This window comes from Pristiophorus japonicus, chromosome 8 (assembly GCF_044704955.1).
Source record: "Pristiophorus japonicus isolate sPriJap1 chromosome 8, sPriJap1.hap1, whole genome shotgun sequence".
NCBI classification, from domain to species: Eukaryota; Metazoa; Chordata; class Chondrichthyes; family Pristiophoridae; genus Pristiophorus; species Pristiophorus japonicus.
The window spans coordinates 75,971,255-75,993,369 of NC_091984.1; the positions used below are offsets into that span (position 1 = coordinate 75,971,255).

Sequence of the window (22,115 nt, forward strand, 5' to 3'; positions counted from 1 at the left end):
GGTGAAGAAATTCCTTCTCAACTCGGTTTTAAATTGGCTCCCCCGTATTTTGAGGCTGTGCCCCCTAGTTCTAGTCTCCCCGACCAGTGGAAACAACCTCTCTGCCTCTATCTTGTCTATCCCTTTCATTATTTTAAATGTTTCTATAAGATCACCCCTCATCCTTCTGAACTCCAAGGAGTAAAGACCCAGTCTATTCAATCTATCATCATAAGTTAACCCCCTCATTTCTGGAATCAGCCTAGTGAATCATCTCTGTACCCCCTCCAAAGCTAGTATATCCTTCCTTAAGTAATGTGACCAAAACTGCACGCAGTACTCCAGGTGCGGCCTCACCAATACCCTATATAGTTGCAGCAGGACCTCCCTGCTTTTGTACTCCATCCCTCTCGCAATGAAGGCCAACATTCCATTCGCCTTCCTGATTACCTGCTGCACCTGCAAACTAACTTTTTGGAATTCATGCACAAGGACCCCCAGGTCCCTCTGCACCGCAGCATGTTGTAATTTCTCCCCATTCAAATAATATTCCCTTTTCCTGTTTTTTTTCCCAAGGTGGATGACCTCACACTTTCCGACATTGTATTCCATCTGCCAAACCTTAGCCCATTCGCTTAACCTATCCAAATCTCTTTACAGCCTCTCTGTGTCCTCTACACAACCCGCTTTCCCACTAATCTTTGTGTCATCTGCAAATTTTGTTACACGACACTCTGTCCCCTCTTCCAGGTCATCTATGTATATTGTAAACAGTTGTGGTCCCAGCACCGATCCCTGTGGCACACCACTAACCACCGATTTCCAACCTGAAAAGGACCCATTTATCTCGACTCTCTGCTTTCTGTTAGCCAACCAATTCTCTATCCATGCTAATACATTTCCACTGACTCCACGTACCTTTATCTTCTGCAGTAACCTTTTGTGTGGCACCTTATCGAATGCCTTTTTGAAAATCTAAATACACCACATCCATCGGTACACCTCTATCCACCATGCCCGTTATATCCTCAAAGAATTCCAGTAAATTAGTTAAACATGATTTCCCCTTCATGAATCCATGCTGCGTCTGCTTGATTGCACTATTCCTATCCAGATGTCCCGCTATTTCTTCCTTAATGATAGTTTCAAGCATTTACCCCACTATAGATGTTAAACTAACCGGCCTCTAGTTACCTGCCTTTTGTCTGCCCCCTTTTTTAAATAGAGGCGTTACATTAGCTGCTTTCCAATCCGCTGGTACCTCCCCAGAGTCCAGAGAATTTTGGTCGATTATAACGAATGCATCTGCTATAACTTCCGCCATCTCTTTTAATACCCTGGAATGCATTTCATCAGGACCAGGGGACTTGTCTGCCTTGAGTCCCATTAGCCTGTCCAGCACTACCTCCCTAGTGATAGTGATTGTCTCAAGGTCCTCCCTTCCCACATTCCTGTGACCAGCAATTTCTGGCATGGTTTCTGTGTCTTCCACTGTGAAGACCGAAGCAAAATAATTGTTTAAGGTCTCAGCCATTTCCATATTTCCCATTATTAAATCCCCCTTCTCATCTTCTAAGGGACCAACATTTACTTTAGTCACTCTTTTCCGTTTTATATATCTGTAAAAGCTTTTACTATCCGTTTTTATGTTTTGCGCAAGTTTACCTTCGTAATCTAGCTTTCATTTCTTTATTGCTTTCTTAGTCATTCTTTGCTGTCGTTTAAAATTTTCCCAATCTTCTATTTTCCCACTAACCTTGGCCACCTTATACGCATTGGTTTTTAATTTGATACTCTCCTTTATTTCCTTGGTTATCCATGGCTGGTTATCCCTTCTCTTACCGCCCTTCTTTTTCACTGGCATATATTTTTGTTGAGCACTATGAAAGAGCTCCTTAAAAGTCCTCCACTGTTCCTCAATTGTGCCACCGTTTAGTCTGTGTTTCTAGTCTACTTTAGCCAACTCTGCCCTCATCCTACTGTAGTCCCCTTTGTTTAAGCATAGTATGCTCGTTTGAGACACTACTTCCTCACCCTCAATCTGTATTACAAATTCAACCATACTGTGATCACTCATTCCGAGATCGTTTATTATTCCTGTCTCATTACACAGGACCAGATCTAAGATAGCTTGCTCCCTTGTAGGTTCTGTAACATACTGTTCTAAGAAACAATCCCGTATGCATTCTATGAATTCCTCCTCCAGGCTACCCCGTGCGATTTGATTTGACCAATCGATATGTAGGTTAAAATCCCCCATGATTACTGCCGTTCCTTTTTTACATGCCTCCATTATTCCCTTGATTATTGCCCGCCCCACCATGAAGTTATTATTTGGGGGCCTATAAACTACGCCCACCAGTGACTTTTTCCCCTTACTATCTCTAATCTCCATCCACAATGATTCAACATTTTGTTCATTAGAGCCAATATCGTCTCTCACAACTGCCCTGATATCATTCTTTATTAACAGAGCTACCCCACCTCCTTTCCCTTCTTGTCTATCTTTCCGAATCGTCAGATACCCCTGTACGTTTAATTCCCAGTCTTGGCCGCCCTGCAACCATGTTTCTGTAATGGCCACCAAATCATACCCATTTGTAATGATTTGTGCCGTCAACTCATTTACTTTATTTCGAATGCTGCGTGCGTTTAGGTAGAGTGTTTTAATACTAGTTTTTAAACCATGATTTTTAGTTTTGACCCCTCCTGCAGCCCCTTTACATTCAGTGGCCATTTTTGTTTTTTGCCTTGGGTTTCTCTGCCCTCCACTTTTACTCATCTCCTTTCTGTCTTTTGCTTTTGTCTCCTTTTTGTTTCCCTCTGTCTCCCTGCATTGGTTCCCATCCCCCTGCCATATTAATTTAACTCCTCCCCAACAGCACTAGCAAACACTCCCCCTCGGACATTGGTTCCGGTCCTGCCTAGGTGCAGACCGTCCGGTTTGTACTGGTCCCACCTCCCCCAGAACCAGTGCCAATGCCCCAGGAATTTGAATCCCTCCCTGCTGCACCACTGCTCAAGCCATGTATTCATCTGAGCTATCCTGCGATTCCTACTCTGACTAGCATGTGGCACTGGTAGCAATCCTGAGATTACTACTTTTGAGGTCCTACGTTTTAATTTAGCTCCTAGCTCCTTAAATTCGTCTCGTAGGACCTCATCCCTTTTTTGACCTATATCGTTGGTACCAATGTGCACCACGACAACTGGCTGTTCACCCTCCCTTTTCAGAATGTCCTGCACCCGCTCCGAGACATCCTTGACCCTTGCACCAGGGAGGCAACATACCATCCTGGAGTCTCGGTTGCGGCCGCAGAAACACCTATCTATTCCCCTTACAATCGAATCCCCTATCACTATCGCTCTCCCACTCTTTTTCCTGCCCTCCTGTGCAGCAGAGCAAGCCACGGTGCCATGAACTTGGCTGCTGCTGCCCTCCTCTGATGAGTCATCCCCCTCAACAGTACTCAAAACGGTGTATCTGTTTTGCAGGGGGATGACCGCAGGGGACCCCTGCACTACCTTCCTTGCACTGCTCTTCCTGCTGGTCTTCCATTCCCTAGCTGGCTGTGGACCTTCACCTGTGGTAAGACCAACTCACTAAACGTGCTATTCACGTCATTCTCAGCATCGTGGATGCTCCAGAGTGAATCCACCCTCAGCTCCAATTCCGCAACGCGGTCCGTCAAGAGCTGGAGGCGGATACACTTCCCGCACACGTAGTCGTCAGGGACACCGAAAGTGTCCCTGAGTTCCCACATGGTACAGGAGGAGCATAACACGTGACCGAGCTCTCCTGTCATGACTTATCCCTGAGATACACTTAAATTGGCAACAACAATGCTGAAGTTTACTCACTGATATAGAAGAGAAAAAAGAAAAACTACTCACCAATCACCAGCCAATCACTTACCCCCTTGGCTGTGACGTCACCTTTCTGTTTCTTTCTACTTCTTTTTTGCCTTCTCCCTGTAGCTGCACCGGCTCGCCTCTCGCCGACCCTGGACTCACGTTGCTCCCAACTGCCGCCACGGTGGGCCTTTATAGGCTCCTCGCCGACCCCGGAACTCACACCTCTCCACGCACCTCCTCGACGCTGCTCCCGACTCAGCGAAGCACCTCCTCATGCTGCTCCCGACTTCCGCCGCGTTAGGCCTTTATAGGCCCCTCGCCGACCCCGGAACTCACGCCTCTCCACGCACCTCGACGCAGCTCTCGACGCAGCGACGCACCTCCTCACGGTGCTTGTTAAAAGACTCCTATTTATTGTGAACACATTTCAGCCTCGATTTTTACCGAGGGAGCGGGAAGTGTGCGCGGGATCCCGGTTGTGTGCCACGCACCCAGCACTGCCAGGAATATGGAGACTCTATCAATCTTAACAGCAGGGCCTCACTTAAATAAATATTTGCAGCATTCCGCCGGATACCTGGCCAGATTGACAACTGGCAAGTGGGAGTGGGAATTGACAACTGGCAAGTGGCAGAAGCCTGCAGCCAGTACTCGAGGGAACATCATGGGGACCTTATATGCCTATATAAAGAAGGACCCCGCCAGCTTTGGGTGGGTGTCTTTGCTGCCTGCTCATTACAGCGGGATAACATCCCAAACTTTCGGCAGGCAAGTACCCTGGCCAGTTTTAACTGCCCACATGCCGGTTTCCACCAGCCTGTTAGGGTTAAAATCACCCCCAAGTTTTTTCTTATATTCTGTCCAGGAGTGTGTGATAGATGTCAATCAATTAAACCTGACACTTTTCTGCCCCTCCAATCAGTTAAAGTGGTACTCATCTTTCACTCCCACATTCCATGCTGGCAGTTACTTTCCTCCCTCATCCCCAATTGTCGACCCCCAAAAATACTGCCTTCAGCTTCTCCTCCCTTCATTACAATCTATTCGCCACAAAGTCCATGTTGTGTTCAAACTCTATTTGTTTTTTACACAAACTTGCACTAGACTGACATTAGGACTCTGCGGGAACTATACACACACTGCTGTAAACATGCTGGTTCTTGCTGGTTTGGGACACCATTTTGGGAGTTGCTATAAAGGACACAGTTCATTTACATTACTCCTGTTTCAGTTTGTCTGTTATTTACATACACAACATAATTTGGCGACGAGGATAAATCAAATTAACCTCCCTACCCCCCATCTTTCTTCTCCACACCCGGGGACCCTCAAATTCCGTGGCCAAGATGGACTAAAAAGCTTTTCTATGTACATCACGGTGAGTGGGTTAGAAGGCGACAACGTAACACCAGCTCACCGCCGTGCAATACTTATCCACTGCCTCGGCACCGAAGGCCAACACATTTTTGGTCAAATCGAAGACACAGAGTCCTACGACAAAGCGGAAAGCGCCCTAGAGAAATATTTTGGAGCAATGAAAAGTATCATGATGGAGAGATATAATTTTCGTCATCGGGGGCAAGGGAACGGTGAACCAATCAAACAGTGTATCATTTCATTAACTGAACTGGCCACTATGTGTAACTTTGGAGCACTCACTGAGGAAATGATCAGGGATCAAATTATTGAGAAAACAATGATCCTCGCATTCCGGAATGCTTGCTAATGGAGGATGACAAAATTACATTGGATAAAGCAACTAAATTGGCCATCCAAATCGAATCAGCGCTTTCCAATTCAAAGGCAATCAGATCCCCTGCTTCCCCTATGCAGCAGAATTCAGCTACAGCCCATGTGGAAGGTGTTCGTCCAAAGTAGAAATCACAGCAGAGACCCAGGGCTAGTAATAAACCATCCATTATGGATCGCGAGCCTAACTTCCACTGCTTTAACTGTGGGGACAAATCACATTCAGCAAAGAGTCCTAATGGAAAGAAATCTCAGCATATTCGACACGTGCATAACCCCGATAGTGATAAACCCAGTATGGTTTACACTGTTAGTGACATTTCGCACATCAGTTCGGGTAAATTCAAGGACTGCGATGTAAACATTGACGACACGCCCATCTGCCTCCTCATTGACCTTGGAGCCAAAGTCTCCATTTTGAGCAAGGCTGTGTACAAAACCCACTTCACGCACTGTCAACTGCAGCCCGCATCTTCCACTCTAAATGCGTACTCCGACTCCAAAATTGAGGTACTTGGGGTCATATCTGTCCCGATATACTACAAATCCACAACATTGGAGAACTTTTCCTTTCATGTCGCAAAGGGGCAAAGTCTCATGGGTGTTGACCTTTTTGACAAGCTTGGATTCAAAGTTTACTACCTAATCGGCACACCTGTGTACACGGTGGGCTTTGACAAGCAGTATCCCTCAATCTTCACAGGGTTTGGAGTGACAACAAAATTCTGCCATCGTCCCTGCGTTGACCCTTCCATCAAACCGGTTATGCAGTGACTTCGCCGTCTCCTATTTGCGGTTCGCGACCAAGTATCCGCAGAATTAACGTGACTTGAATCTCAGGGAATCATTGAGAGCATCGATTCCTCACCCTGGATCTCGAACTTAGTCATTGCTTGGCGTAAAAATGGGAAGATCCGCCTATGCATCGACCTGAAAAAGGTTAACAAGGCCAACATCCCTGACAAGTACCCTCTTCCTACCATCAACGAACTGTCTTCAGAATTCCATGGCTCAATAGTTTTCATGAAACTCGACATGCGCCGTAGTTACCTGCAAATATCCCCAGCGGAGGACACCAAACCGCTCACGACATTCACGACGCATGATGGTCTGTATCAGTATCGACGCATGCCCTACAAACTTTCTTCTGCACCAAGTGCATTTCAGCAGATTGTCACTACTATGCGAGCAGGCATAGAGGGAGCCCTCAATCTACTTCACGATATTGTCGTTCATGTGTGGACAATGGAAGAACATGACCAGCGACTTCACGCAGTTATGGATAGACTTGCTACACACAACATTACACTTAATGCCGATAAGTGTACATTCACCGCTGGAGAAATAAACTTTCTGGGCTAGTCATAGCACAAGGTGACCATTGACGTGATCCAGCGAATGTAGGAGGCTACCAACATCAAAGAACTTTCAACATTCCTCGGCACTTGCACCTTCTATCTGAAGTTCGTCCCGCACTATGCGCACATTGCCGAACCACTTCGCAAGTTGCTGCGCAAGGACCTCCCTTGGGAATGGACAGATTCCCAGGCTCAGGCATTCACCACACTTAAGGAGAAAATCACATCCCCTCCTATCCTCACGCACTTTGAGCCTAATGTCACTACGTACGTCACCACGATGCATTAGGCACTGCCATAGGTGCTGTGCTCTCGCAATGGATTGACGGCCTGGAATGCCCAGTAGCCTTCGCCTCTTGCATGCTCTCATCTGCAGAACGTAAATACTCTACAAGGAAACGTGAAGCACTTGTTTGCAGCTACGCATGTGAAAGCTAGCACATCTACCTGTATAGCTGGAAATTTACCCTCTGTACGGATCACCAAGCGCTAACTACACTACTCGCCACAACTGGATCTGGGCACAGACCATTACGAATCAACCGATAGTCAGATCACCTTCATAACTTTGATGTACAGTACATCGGAGGCAGTCGCAACCACGTAGCTGACATGCTCAACCGCTCGATACCTGCTTCGGACTCTGGTGCTGACTTGTTCACAGATGGCGACACATATGTCACGTCGATCATCACTCAGTCCATCAGAAACCTTGTCTCCTGCGACGAACTCAAAACCGAATCACAGCATGATGCTACGCTCCAGCACGAGTGCCACTTCCTCCAAACGGAGTGGCCTAAGCAAATTGCAGAAGAGCTGAAAACCTTCCACAGACTTCACGATGAATTTTCCATTTGGAACGATGGCTGCCTAGCTCGTGGTGATAGAGCAGTAATTCCCAAGTCGCTTCAACAGCGCATTCTCTCATTGGCACACGATGGACACCCTGGCATTGTCCACATGAAGCAGAGATAGAAACATAGAAAATAGGTGAAGGAGCAGGCCATTCGGCCCTTCAAGCCTGCACCACCATTCAATATGATCATGGCTAATCATGCAACTTCAGTACCCCACTCCTGCCTTGTCTCCTTACCCCCTGATCCCTTTAGCCATAAGGGCCACATCTAACTCCCTTATGTCATGATTCAGTATGGTGTCCTTGGATTGAGACTCGCATTGAGGAGTTTGTCTCACACTGTGAAGCACGCAGTCTGAGCGAAAAGGCCAAAAACATCTGACCAGCGCCAATGAAGCCCATTCCAGGGCCACAAAGACCATAGTTGCATCGGTCCAGTTGCAGCAGCTCCTCAACACCAGGGTTTCCTTGTTATAGTACATGACCTACATTCCAAATGGCCAGAAATTGCTACAAGTTCAGAGACCTCATCAACTATTCTGCAGCGTATGCTCATGAAGTGGAGCATCCCAGAGGTCATAATGACTGACAATGGACCACAATTTGTGGCCGACCAGTTTGTGGATTTCCTCACTCATCATGCTATCGAGCATCGCCTTACTGCTCGGTACAATCCTCAAAGCAACGGAGGTGTTGAGCGATTTAACCATGTCATCAAAGAGGGTTTGAAAGCCAACCTCGCAACAGGCCAAACATTCGATGAAGCGATTCAAACCATTCTCCACACATACCATTCAACAAAGCACTCTCTAACGGAGAAGACACCTGCTGAGCTCATGATTGGGCGGAATCTTTGCTGGTTACTGGACATTCTCAAACTCCCAGCCAAACCTAGCGCAAAGATAACCAGGTTCGCATCCAAGATTTTGGAACGTCAACGAAAAGCAAAGTCATACACTGACACAAAACGACGCGCTCAAAAGCCCCAACTGAAGAACGGTGATTGGGTCAGAGTTAAGCGTCCAAACCGGAGTCATAAGCTCGCATCTTCACTTTCGCTTCCAAAACAGGTCGGGCAAAAGTTCAGCCCTCACATCTACGAGCTCAATGATGGAACTCGATGCAACGCTCGTAGACTGATCCCAACTCACAGGCCAACAGACCAGCAGGATGCAACAGAGGCACCGTTCTGTTTCCCAATTGTAAACCTCAATCAAATACCGCAAGCTCCATGCAGGTCTCAGCGTATCAGAACACGGCCTGGCTATCTCAAGGACTTTGACTGTTCATAGACTGTGTTTTCAGAAGGGGGGAAATATGTTGTGTTCATACTCTTTATTTGTTACATGAACTCGCACTAGACAGGCATTAGGACCCTGCGGGAGCTATTCGCACACTGTTGTAAACAATGCTGGTTCATACTGGTTTGGAACACCATTTTGGGAGTTGCTATAAAGGACACAGTTAAGTTACATTACTCCTGTTTCAGTTAGTCTGTTATTTATGTACACAACAGTCCGTTCCTTAGCCATCGACTCCATCGACTCCTTGGTCACTGTCTGAGGCTGAACCAGACTGCACATGCTTGGCATCCTATTTGACACTGAGCTGAGCTTCTGACCCAATATCCTCTCCATCACTAAGACCGTCTACTTCCACCATTGTAACATCACCCATCTCCACCCTTGCAACATCACCAATCTCCACCCCTGCCTCAGCTCTTCTGCTGCTAAATTCCTCATCTGTGCCTTTGTTACCTCTAGACTCGATTATTGCAATGTTCTCCTGGCAGGCCTCATGTAATGTATGCACCTGTGAGTATGCTCATTGTGAGTGGCTTAGCCAGACACGTGATGCTCACATGACCCAATAAGACCCCAGTCAGTTGAGTCTAGGTCATCCACAATGAGGTATGCAGTTGTGAGCCTAATGGATGAACTAGTAATGTGTAGTTTGATTGTTAAACCTTTATTAATAAACCAACAATTTGTTAATAGCAATGTGTTGCAATGAATTCTTAAGCAAGAACCCATGAAGCAAATACATTACAACTCCCACCTTGCTCCTTCCATAAACTTGAGCTCATCCAAAGGTCTGCTAACCTAACTCGCACTCGCACCCATCACCCCGTGCTCGCTGACCTACATTGGCTCCCAGTCCGGCAACGTCTCGATTTCAAAATTCTAATCCTTGTTTTTAAATGGTTTTGCCAGGACCAATCAATCTAGTGAACCTCTGTTGCACCGACTCCAATGCAAGTATATCCTTCTTTAGATAAGGAGAATAAAACTGTGTACAGTATTTCAGGTGTGGTCTCACCAAGGCCCTGTACAATTATAGCAAGATTTCCTTACTCTTATACTCCAACCCCCTTGCAATAAAGGACAACATGCCATTTGCCTTCCTTATTGCTTGCTGTACCTGCATGCTAGCTTTCTGTGTTTCTTGCACAAGGACACCCAAATCTCTCTGAGCAACATTTAAAAGTTTCTCACCCTTTAAAAATATTCTGTTTTTCTATTCTTCCTACCAATGTGAATAACCTCACATTTCCCTACATTATACTCCATCTGCCACCTTATTGTCCACTCAGTCTATCTATATCCCTTTGCAGGTGCTATTTGTTCTCCCCATAGCTTACTGTCCCACCTAGCTTTGTATCGTCAGCAAACTTGGACACATTACACTCGGTCCCTTCATCTAAGTCAATAATATAGATTGTAAATAGCTGAGGCCAAGCACTGATCCTTGCGGCACCCCAATAGTTACAGCCTGCCAACCTGAAAAAGACCCGTTTATCCCTGCTCTCTGTTTTCTGTCCGCTAACCAATCCTCCATCCATGCTAATACATTACCCCCAATACCATGAGCCTTTAGCTTGCGTAACAACGTTTTATGTGGCAACTTATCGAATACCTTTAGGAAATCCAAATATACACCATCCACTGATTCCACATTATCCATCCTGCTAATTGCATCCTCAACAAACGCTTATAAATTTGTTAAACACGATTTCCCTCTCATAAAATCATGTTGACTCTGCCTAATCATATGATGATTTTCTAAATGACTTGTTAGCACTTCCTTAATAATGGATTCCAGCATTTTCCCGACAACTAATGTCAGGCTAACTGGCCTGTAGTTACCTATTTTCTCTTCCTCCTTTCTTGATTAGCAGCATTTTCTGTATATACTGCTAATGTCCCAAACTGGGTCATTGTCTCCTTCATTATTGTTCCTAAGGATTGGATTACAGGACATCTATACTATAAGTGGGAACGTGCAAGATCAGGAGTTCCAGCCTATAATATCGAGGGGCCGAAATTGCCCCCCGACTAAAAAGTTGGGCACCTGCCGTTTTTAGCTTTTTCTCTGCCCCAATCCATGGAGCGGAGATTCAAACGATATTCAGCTCTTTAACTTTTTTTTTGGTCGGAGCAGTGTTTGTTGCGATTGCGGGATGGAAGTGCCCTTGGATCGATGCTTCGAGTCGTCAGCGCCATGCTGATGATGTCATAACGTCCTTCAGTTAAAGGGGAGGGCCACTGCAAACTCTGCACTGAGTTTAGTTTGGGCCACTAGGCCACCAGGGAGGGTGGTACCCAAGTGGGGGTGCAGGGCTGCCTCTTTGCAGCCCGGCCAAACGCCGGGCCACCATTGTCAGACCGACCTCGGAGTCAGCCGACAAGTTAAATAAAATGGCAGTGCGCCCTCCCCTTTAAGGGCGGACATGCCGCCCGGGTCACACAGCTTTCCGCAGGGAAAAGCTACTGGGGGCACTGAGCGGTGGCTGATCCACTCCCGCGGGGCAATTTCCCGCGGTCGGAAGGGGGTTGGCGCGTGCCCGCTGCTCCCGGCCCAGGGGCAATTTTGGGTGGGTTGGCCCATCTGTCTGCCCCCGGTCGGTGAGGCCTATCCGCTCTTAGAGGCAGTAATGGTCCTTAAGGAGGGGGGCAATTTCGGCTCCAGAGTCTAGTTGCAATCCCTGCCTTAATGCTAGCAGTGGTATGGAGAGGAGAGAGTGATTTAGTCTAGTAATTAGCAGGCAGGTCAGGTAGAAATGGAATTGAAGGGGAAAAATGAATGGCAATTGAAGGAAACAAATGGATAATAGTGAAGAGCAAAATTAACGGTAATGGAAGGTAGAAATGTATGACAATGAAGGACAGAGGGGAAGGGAATAACAACTTGCATTTATATAGCACTTTTAACATAATGAAGCATTGCAAGGAGCTTCACAGGAATGTTATCACACAAAATTTGACACTGAGGAGATATTGGGACAGGTGACCCAAAGCTTGGTTGAAGAGGTAGGTTTTAAGGAATGTCTTAAAGGAGGAGAGAAAGGTAAAGAGACAGAGAGATTTGGGGAGGTAATTGCAGAGCTTAGCGTCCAGGCAGCTGAAAGTATGGCCGTCAATGGTGGAGCAAAGAGAATTGGGGATGCATAAGATGCCCGTATTTGAGGAGCACAGAATTCTTGGAGGGTGTAGGGCTGGAGGCGGTTACAAGGAGAGGTTATGGGAAGGGTGAGGCCACAGAGGAATTTAAAAAAATATATTAATTCACGGGATGTAGGCGTTGCTGGCAAAGCCAGCATTTATTACTCATCCCTAATTGCCCTTGAGATGGTGGTGGTGAGCCGCCTTCTTGAACCGCTGCAGTCCGTGTGGTGAAGGTACTCCCACAGTCCTGCTACAGAGTTCCAGGATTTTGACCCAGCAATGTCGAAGGAATAGCAATATACTTCCAAGTCATGATGGTATGTAACTTGGAGGGGAACTTGGAGGTGGTGGTGTTCCCATGCACCTGCTGCTCTTGTCCTTCTAAGTGGTAAAGGTCGTGGGTTTGGGATTTCCTGTTGAAGAAGCCTTGGCGAGTTGCTGCAGTACATCTTGTAAATGGTATACATGCAGCCATGGTGTGCCAGTGGTGGAGGAAGTGAATGTTTACAATGATGATCAAGCACACTGCATGGTCTTGGATGGTGTTGAACTTCTCGAGTGTTGTTGGAATTGCACTCATCCAGGAAAGTGAAAAGTATTCCATCACACACCTGACTTGTGCCTTGTAAATGGTGGAAAGGCTTTGGGGAGTCAGGAAGTGAGTCACTCACTAGAGAATATCCAGCCTTTGACCTGCTTTTGTAGCCACAGTATTTATGTGGCTGGTCCAGTTAAGTTTCTGCTCAATGGTAACCCCAGGATGTTGATGGTGGGGGATTTGACAATGGTAATGCCATTGAATGTTATAGGAAGGTGGTTCGACTCTATCTTGTTGGAGATTGTCATTGCCTGGCATTTGTGTGGCGTGAATGTTACTTACCACTTATCAGCCCAAGCCTGGATGTTGTCATGGACTGCTTCATTATCTGAGGAGTTGTGAATGGAACTGAACACTGTGCAATAATCCGCGAACATCCCCACTTCTGACCTTATGATGGAAGGAAGGTCATTGATGAAGCAGCTGAAGATGGTTGGGCCGAGGACACTGCCCTGAGGAACTCCTGCAGTGATGTCCTGGGGCTGACAAGTGGCCTCCAATAACCACAACCATCTTCTTTTGTGCTAGGAATGACTCCAGCTTGTGGAGGGTTTTCCCCTCATTCTCAATTGACTTGATGCTGCCTTGATGTCAAGAGCAGTCACTCTCACCTCACCTCTGGAATTCAGCTCTTTTGTCCATGTTTGGACCAAGGCTGTAATGAGTCTGGAGCCGAGTGGATCCATTGGTTGTTTGATCACAAAGGGTACAGGAGTAAGGAAGTCTTGCTACAATTGTACAGGGCTTTGTTGAGGCCACACCTGAAATACTGGCAGAACCCAAACTGAGCATCAGTGAGCAGGTTATTGGTGAGTAAATGCCGCTTAATAGCACTGTCGACAACACCTTCCATCACTTTGCTGATGATTGGGAGCAGACTGATAGGGCGGTAATTGGCAGGATTGGATTTGTCCTGTTTTTGGTGGACAGGACATATCTGGGCAGCTTTCCACATTGTCGGGTAGGTGCCAATGTTGCAGCTGTACTGGAACAACTTAGCTAGAGGCGCGGGTAGTTCTGGAGCACAAGTCTTCAGCACAACAGCCGGGATGTTGTCGGGGCCTACAGCCTTTGCTATATTCAGCGCGCTCAGCCGTTTCTTGCTATCATGTGAAGTGAATCAAATTGGCTGAAGACTGGCTTCTGTGATGGTGATGGTGGGGACGTCAGGAGGAGGTCGAGATGAATCATCCACTCGGCTCCACCATCACAGAGGATGGAGATATCCATGGAGCCTCCTCCTCCCGTCAGTCGTTTAATGGTCCGCCACCATTCACGACTGGCATTGGTGATCATTTTTCAACAGTCTATCCACTTGGGATCAGTTCCTATGGACTGGAGGGGAGCTAATGTAACACCACTTTTTAAAAAGGGAGGGAGAAAGCGGGTAATTATAGACCGGTTAGCCTGACATCAGCGGTGGGGAAAATGTTGGAATCAATTATTAAGGATGAAATAGCAGCGCATTTGGAAAGCAGTGACAGGATCAGTCCAAGTCAGCATGGATTTATGAAGGGGAAATCATGCTTGACAAATCTTCTGGAATTTTTTGAGGATGTAACGAATAGAGTGGACAAGGGAGAACCAGTGGATGTGGTGTATTTGGACTTTCAAAAGGCTTTTGACAAGGTCCCACACAAGAGATTGGTGTGCAAAATCAAAGCACATGGTATTGGGGGTAATATACTGATGTGGATAGAGAACTGGTTGGCAGACAGGAAGCAGAGAGTCGGGATAAACGGGTCCTTTTCAGAATGGCAGGCAGTGACTAGTGGAGTGCTGCAGGGCTCAGTGCTGGGACCCCAGCTCTTTACAATATACATCAATGATTTGGATGAAGGAATTGCGTGTAATATCTCCAAGTTTGCAGATGACACTAAACTGGGTGGCGGTGTGAGCTGTGAGGGGGACGCTAAGAGGCTGCAGGGTGACTTAGACAGATTAGGTGAGTGGGCAAATGCATGGCAGATGCAGTTTAATTTGGATAAATATGAGGTTATCCACTTTGGGGGCAAAAACTCAAAGACAGAATATTATCTGAATGGTGGCAGATTAGGAAAAGGGGAGATGCAACAAGACCTGGGTGTCATGGTTCATCAGTCATTGAAAGTTGGCATACAGGTACAGCAGGTAGTAAAGAAGGCAAATGTTATGTTGGCCTTCATAGCTAGGGGTTTTGAGTCTAGGAGCAGGGAGGTCTTACTGCAATTGTACAGGGCCTTGGTGAGGCCTCACCTGGAATATTGTGTTCAGTTTTGGTCTCCTAATCTGAGGAAGGACGTTCTTGCTATTGAGGGAGTGCAGCGAAGGTTCACCAGACTGATTCCCGGGATGGCTGGACTAACATATGAGGAGAGACTGGATCAACTGGGCCTTTATACATTGGAGTTTAGAAGAATGAGAGGGGATCTCATAGAAACATACAAGATTCTGACGGGATGGGACAGGTTAGATGCGGGTAGATTGTTCCCGATGTTGGGGAAGTCCAGAACCAGGGGACACAGTCTTAGGATAAGGGGTAGGCCATTTAGGACTGAGATGAGGAGAAACTTCTTCACTCATAGAGTTGTTAACCTGTGGAATTCCCTCCCGCAGAATTGTTGATGCCAGTTCATTGGATATATTCAAGAGGGATTTAGATATGGAGATCAAGGGGTATGGAGAGAAAGGAGGAAAGGGGTACTGAGGGAATGATCAGCCATGATCTTATCGAATGGTGGTGCAGGCTCGAAGGGCCGAATGGCCTACTCCTGCATCTATTTTCTATGTTTCTATGGGTGTGGCAGGACTGCAGAGCTTTGATCTGATCCATTGGCTGTGAGATCACAGAGGGTTTGGAGTACAAGAGTAAGGAAGTCTTCCTACAATTGTACAAGGCTTTGGTGAGACCACACCTGAGGTACTGTGCACAGTTTTGGTCTCCTTATCTGAAGAAGGATGTATTTGCCTTCGAGGCAATGCAACGAAGGTTCACTAGATTGATTCGTGGGATGAGAGGATTGTCCTATGAGGAGAGACCGAGTAGATTGGGCCGAAACTCTCTGCAGTTTCGAAGAACGTGAGGTGATAGCATTGTTACATATAAGATTCTGAGGGGGATTGCCAGGATAGATGTTGAGAGGTTGTTTTCCCTGGCTGGAGAATTTAGAACTAGGATGCACAGTCCCAGGATAAAGAGTCAGCCATTTAAGACTGAGATGAGGAGGAATTTCTTCACTCAGATGGATGTGAATCTTTAGAATTCTCTACCCCAAAGGGCTGTGGATGCTGAATCGTTGAATAGATTCAAGGTAGAGAGATAGATTTTTGGACTCTAGGGGAGTCAACGGATATGGAGATCGGGCGGGGAAAATGAAGTTGAGGTCGAAGATCAGCCATGATCTTATTGAATGGTGGAGCAAGCTTGAGGGGCCGTATGGCCTACTTCTGCTCCTAATTCTTATATTCTTATGAAATACTCAGCAGATCAGGCAGTATCTATAGATCTGTGATCTGTTTATATTTCAGATTTCCAGCATACGCAGTATTTTGCCTGGGACATCAGCAGTCAGATTCAACAACAATTTGTATTTATATAGCATCTTTAACGTAATAAAATGTTCCAAGGCGTTTCACAGGAGTATTACAAGACAAAATATTTGACACTGAGCCAAATAAGGAGAAATTAGGGCAGCTGATCAAAAGCTTGGTCAAAGAGGTAGGTTTTAAGAAGTGCCTTAAAGGAGGTAGAGAGGCGGAGAAACAACTCCGGTAGAAATGGCACTGGGCAGGGGAATGATGGCCTGGTTGCCCTGATTTATGTTGGAGCCACGACCCAATGACCAGGCTGACGACTGGCAGGTATACTGAGCTGCAGCAGATACTGAGACCAAACACCTGGTTTGATAAACAAGTAGAACACACAAAGGGTGGCAGAAGTTTGGAAAACTCTTTCGCAAACGGCAATTGATGCAGCTACATCAATTGGTCATTTTAAATCTGAGATTCAGAGATTTTCATCAACCAAAGGTATTAAGGGATATGGGGCAAAGGCGGGTATGTGGAGTTAGGTTGCAGAGCAGCCATGATCACATTGAATGGAGGAGTAGGCTCGAGGGACTCAAAAGGACATTCTAAAAAGGGAGGGAGAACAGCCAGTTGTCGTGGTGCACATTGGTACCAACGACATAGGTAAAAAAAGGGATGAGGTCCTATGAGACGAATTTAAGGAGCTAGGAGCTAAATTAAAAAGTAGGACCCCAAAAGTAGTAATCTCGGGATTGCTACCAGTGCCACGTGCTAGTCAGAGTAGGAATCGCAGGATAGCACAGATGAATACGTGGCTTGAGCAGTGGTGCAGCAGGGAGGGATTCAAATTTGTGGGGCATTGGAACAGGTTCTGGGGGAGGTGGGACCAGTACAAACTGGACAGTCTGCACTTGGGCAGGACTGAAACCAATGTACTAGGGGGAGTGTTTGCTAGTGCTGTTGGGGAGGAGTTAAACTAATATGGCAAGAGGATGGGAACCAATACAGGGTGACAGAGGGAAACAAAAAGGAGACAAAAACAAAAGACAGAAAAGAGATGAGTAAAGGTGGAGAGCAGAGAAACCAAAGGCAAGAAACAAAAAGGGCCACTGAATATAAAAGGGCTGCAGGAGGGGTCAAAACTGAAAATCATGGTTTAAAAACTAGGATGAAAACACTCTACCTAAATGCACGCAGCATTCGAAATAAAGTAAATGAGTTGACGGCACAAATCATTACAAATGGGTATGATTTGGTGGCCATTACAGAAACGTGGTTGCAGGGTGGCCAAGACGGGGAATTAAACATACAGGGGTATCTGATGATTCAGAAAGATAGGCAAGAAAGGAAAGGAGGTGGGGTAGCTCTGTTAATAAAAGATGATATCAGGGCAGTTGTGAGGGATTATATTGGCTCTAATGAACAAAATGTTGAATCATTGTGGGTGGAGATTAGAGATAGTAAGAAGAAAAAGTCACTGGTCGGCGTAGTTTATAGGCCCCCAAATAATAACTTCACGGTGGGGCGGGCAATAATCAAGGGAATAATGGAGGCATGTGAAAAAGGAACGGCAGTAGTCATGGGGGATTTTAACCTACATATCGATTGGTCAACTCAAATCGCACGGGGTAGCCTGGAGGAGGAATTCATAGAATGCATACGGGATTGTTTCTTAGAACAGTATGTAACAGAACCTACAAGGAAGCAAGCCATCTTAGATCTGGTCCTGTGTAATGAGACAGGAAAAATAAACGATCTCCGAGTAAAAGATCCTCTCGGAATGAGTGCTCACAATATGGTTGAATTTGTAATACAGATTGAGGATGAGGAAGTTGTGACAGAAACGAGCGTACTATGCTTAAACAAAGGGGACTACAGTGGGATGAGGGCAGAGTAGGCTAAAGTAGACTGGAAACAAGAACTAAACGGTGGCACAATTGAGGAACAGTGGAGGACTTTTAAGGAGCTCTTTCATAGTGCGCAACAAAAATATATTCCAGTGAAAAAGAAGGGTGGTAAGAGAAGGGATAACCAGCCGTGGATAACCAAGAAAATAAAGGAAAGTATGAAATCAAAGACCAATGCATATAAGGTGGCCAGGGTTAGTAGGAAACTAGAGGATTGGGAAATTTTTAAGCAACAGCAAAGAATGACTAAAAAAGTAATAAAGAAAGGGAAGATAGATTACGAAGGTAAACTTGCGCAAAACATAAAAACAGATAGTAAAAGCTTTTACAGATATATAAAACCGAAAAGAGTGACTAAAGTAAATGTTGGTCCCTTAGAAGATGAAAAGGGGGATTTAATAATGGGAAATGTGGAAATGGCTGAGACCGTAAACAATTATTTTGCTTCCGTCTTCACAGTGGAAGACACAAAAACCATGCCAAAATTTGCAGGCCACAGGAATGTGGGAAAGGTGGACCTTGAGACAATCACTATCACTAGCGGGGTAGTGCTGGACAGGCTAATGGGACTGAAGGTAGACAAGTCCCCTGGTCCTGATGAAATGTATCCCAGGGTATTAAAAGAGATGGCGGAAGTTATAGCAGATGCATTCGTTATAATCGACCAAAATTCTCTGGACTCTGGGGAGGTACCAGCGGATTGGAAAGCAGCTAATGTAACGTCTCTGTTTAAAAAAGGGGGCAAGCAAAAGGCAGGTAACTATAGGCCGGTTAGTTTAACATCTGTAGTGGGGAAAATGCTTGAAACTATCATTAAGGAAGAAATAGCAGGACATCTAGATAGGAATAGTGCAATCAAGCAGACGCAGCATGGATTCATGAAAGGGAAATCATATTTAACTAACATACTGGAATTCTTTGAGGATATAACGAGCATGGTGGATAGAGGTGTACCGATGGATGTGGTGTATTTAGATTTCCAAAAGGCATTCGATAAGGTGCCACACAAAAGGTTACTGCAGAAGATAAAGGTACGCGGAGTCAGAGGAAATGTATTAGCATGGATAGAGAATTGGTTGGCGAACAGAAAGCAGAGTCGGGATAAATGGGTCCTTTTCCGGTTGGAAATCAGTGGTTAGTGGTGTGCCACAGGGATCAGTGCTGGGACCACAACTGTTTACAATATACATAGATGACCTAGAAGAGGGGATAGAGTGTAGTGCAAGAAAATTTGCAGATGACACTAAGATTAGTGGGAAAGCGGGTTGTGTAGAGGACTCAGAGAGACTGCAAGGAGATTTGGATAGGTTAAGCGAATGGGCTAAGGTTTGGCAGATGGAATACAATGTCGGAAAGTGTGAGGTCATCCACCTTGGGAAAAAAAACAGTAAAAGGGAATATTATTTGAATGGGGAGAAATTACAACATGCTGCGGTGCAGAGGGACCTGGGGGTCCTTGTGCATGAAACTCTTTTAGAGAAAAATTGAGCTAATTTTGAGTAGGCCCCAGTGAGATTTGAACTCACGACCCTTGGTTTTCAAGACCAACCCAAAAGGTTAGTTTGCAGGTGCAGCAGGTAATCAGGAAGGCGAATGGAATGTTGACCTTCATTGCGAGAGGGATGGAGTACAAAAGCAGGGAGGTCTTGCTGCAACTGTATAAGGTATTGGTAAGGCCGCACCTGGAGTACTGCGTGCAGTTTTAGTCACCTTACTTAAGGAAGGATATACTAGCTTTGGAAGGGGTACAGAGACGATTCACTAGGCTGATTCCAGAAATGAGGGGGTTACCTTATGATGATAGATTGAGTAGACTGGGTCTTTACTCTTTGGAGTTCAGAAGGATGAGGGGTGATCTTATAGAAACATTTAAAATCATGAAAGGGATAGACAAGATAGAGGCAGAGAGGTTGTTTTCACTGGTAAGGGAGACTAGAACTAGGGGGCACAGCCTCAAAATACGGAGGAGCCAATTTAAAACCAAGTTGAGAAAGAATTTCTTCTCCCAGAGGGTTGTGAATCTGTGGAATTCTCTGTCCAAGGAAGCAGTTGAGGCTAGCTCATTGAATGTTTTCAAGTCAAAGATAGATAGATTTTTAACCAATAAGGGAATTAAGGGTTACGGGGAGCGGGCGGGTAAGTGGAGCTGAGTCCACGACCAGATCAGCCATGATCTTATTGAATGGCGGAGCAGGCTCGAGGGGCTAGATGGCCTACTCCTGTTCCTAATTCTTATGTTCTTAAAAGGTAAAAGACGGTGATTGTTTTGGGGAGACACGGAGCTGGTTTTGTCAGAGCCGTGGATTATCTATGATTCTGAATGATCTATGCTATATGTGACTGAAGACCGCGGAGACAAGGCGTCACTTTGCTCCTGGAGGCCGTTGTTCGGTCAATCTGAACTGCAATCCCAGGGTGCACCGCGGCGGCGGGCCGTCGTCAGGGAGACAGAGGGGAATGGCGGCTCCGCTCGCTCCACAGGACGCGGACTAAAAGTCAGTGCGCGCAAGATGCCGCACCCACCCCGGTACACAAACAGTTTCTCAGTTCCGTGTCGGAGGGAATACAGTGTTAGTATTCCTGTCAATCTGAAACTAAGTTATAGTGCGAGTGCCATAACATACCCGCGGGCCGTGCTCTCCTGCGCCGTCGCTGAGCTAAAAACGCCAATCTGATGCAACCGTACTACGGAAAGCCGATAGACCCAAGTGTACTTTGACCTGTCATCCCACTGCAGTCTTTTAGCCAGTCAATTCAGGCTTGTTGCGAAAATAAAGTCCAAAGTGAGTATTTTTTTTCACATCTCGAATTTTTCTTTTCAGTTCCAAGCTATAGTTAGACACACCTTGTGGCGTCCCGACCACTTAGGTCCCAAGTTATTGAAGGATTTTTCCTTTTTCCAACTTTTTCTCCATAAGTCCTTGTTTTTTCATGGTCCGTAATTTACGCAGCGGTATGATGCTCTAAATGCCAATGCTTGAGCTTAACCATAGAGTTGGTAGGCATTTGAACTTGCCTGGTCCTCTGTGCTGTTTCCCAAGGTGAGTTCAGCCAGTTCAAAGCAGACCAAGGATCAAACCAAGGAATGCCCTTGTTTCAATAGCATAACATGCACCATAGAATAGAATCATAGACGTTTACAGCACAGAAGGAGGCCATTTCGGCCCATTGTGTCTGAGCCGGCCAACAAATGGCTATCCAACCTAATCCCACTTTCCAGCTCTTGGTATTTAGCCCTGTAGGTTAGGGCACTTCAAGTGCACATCCAAGTACTTTTGAAATGTGGTGAGGGTTTCTGCCTCTACCACCCTTTCAGGCAGTGAGTTCCAGATCCGCACTACCCTCTGCGTGAAAGAATTTCCCCTTAAATCCCCTCTAAACCACCTACCAATTACTTTAAATCTATACCCCACCGACCCCCCCAGGTTGTTGACCCCTCTACTAAGGGCACTAGGTCCTTCCTATCCACTCTGTCTAGGCCCCTTATAATTTTATACTCCTCCATAAGGTCTCTCTCAGCCTTCTCTTCCAAAGAAAACAAACCCAGCCTAGCCAGTCTTTCCTTATAGCTAAAATTCTCCAGTCCAGGCAACATCCTCGTAAATCTCCGCTGTACCCTCTCTAGTGCAATTACATCTTTCCTGTAATGTGATGACCAGAACTGCACGCAGTACTCAAATCTGTGGCCTAATTAGTATTTTATACAGTTCAAGCATAACCTCCCTGTTCTTGTATTCTATGCCTCAGCTAATAAAGGCAAGTATTCCGTATGCCTTCTTAACCACCTTTTCTACTTGGCCTGCTACCTTCAGGGATCTGTGGACACGCACTCCAAGGCCCCTTTGTTCCTCTACACTTCTC

General features: G+C 46.0%; 1 protein-coding gene across 2 annotated transcripts in view; it reads right to left on the bottom strand.

The window, feature by feature from the left end:
• Positions 1-20,953, bottom strand: part of fggy (FGGY carbohydrate kinase domain containing) — a 521,756-nt gene extending 500,803 nt beyond the window's left edge. For both annotated transcript variants that reach the window (XM_070886941.1, XM_070886940.1), the window contains exon 1: positions 20,879-20,953. The gene's annotated coding sequence lies outside the window, so the exon portion shown is untranslated. The remainder of the gene's footprint in view (positions 1-20,878) is intronic.
• Positions 20,954-22,115: the final 1,162 nt, after the last annotated feature.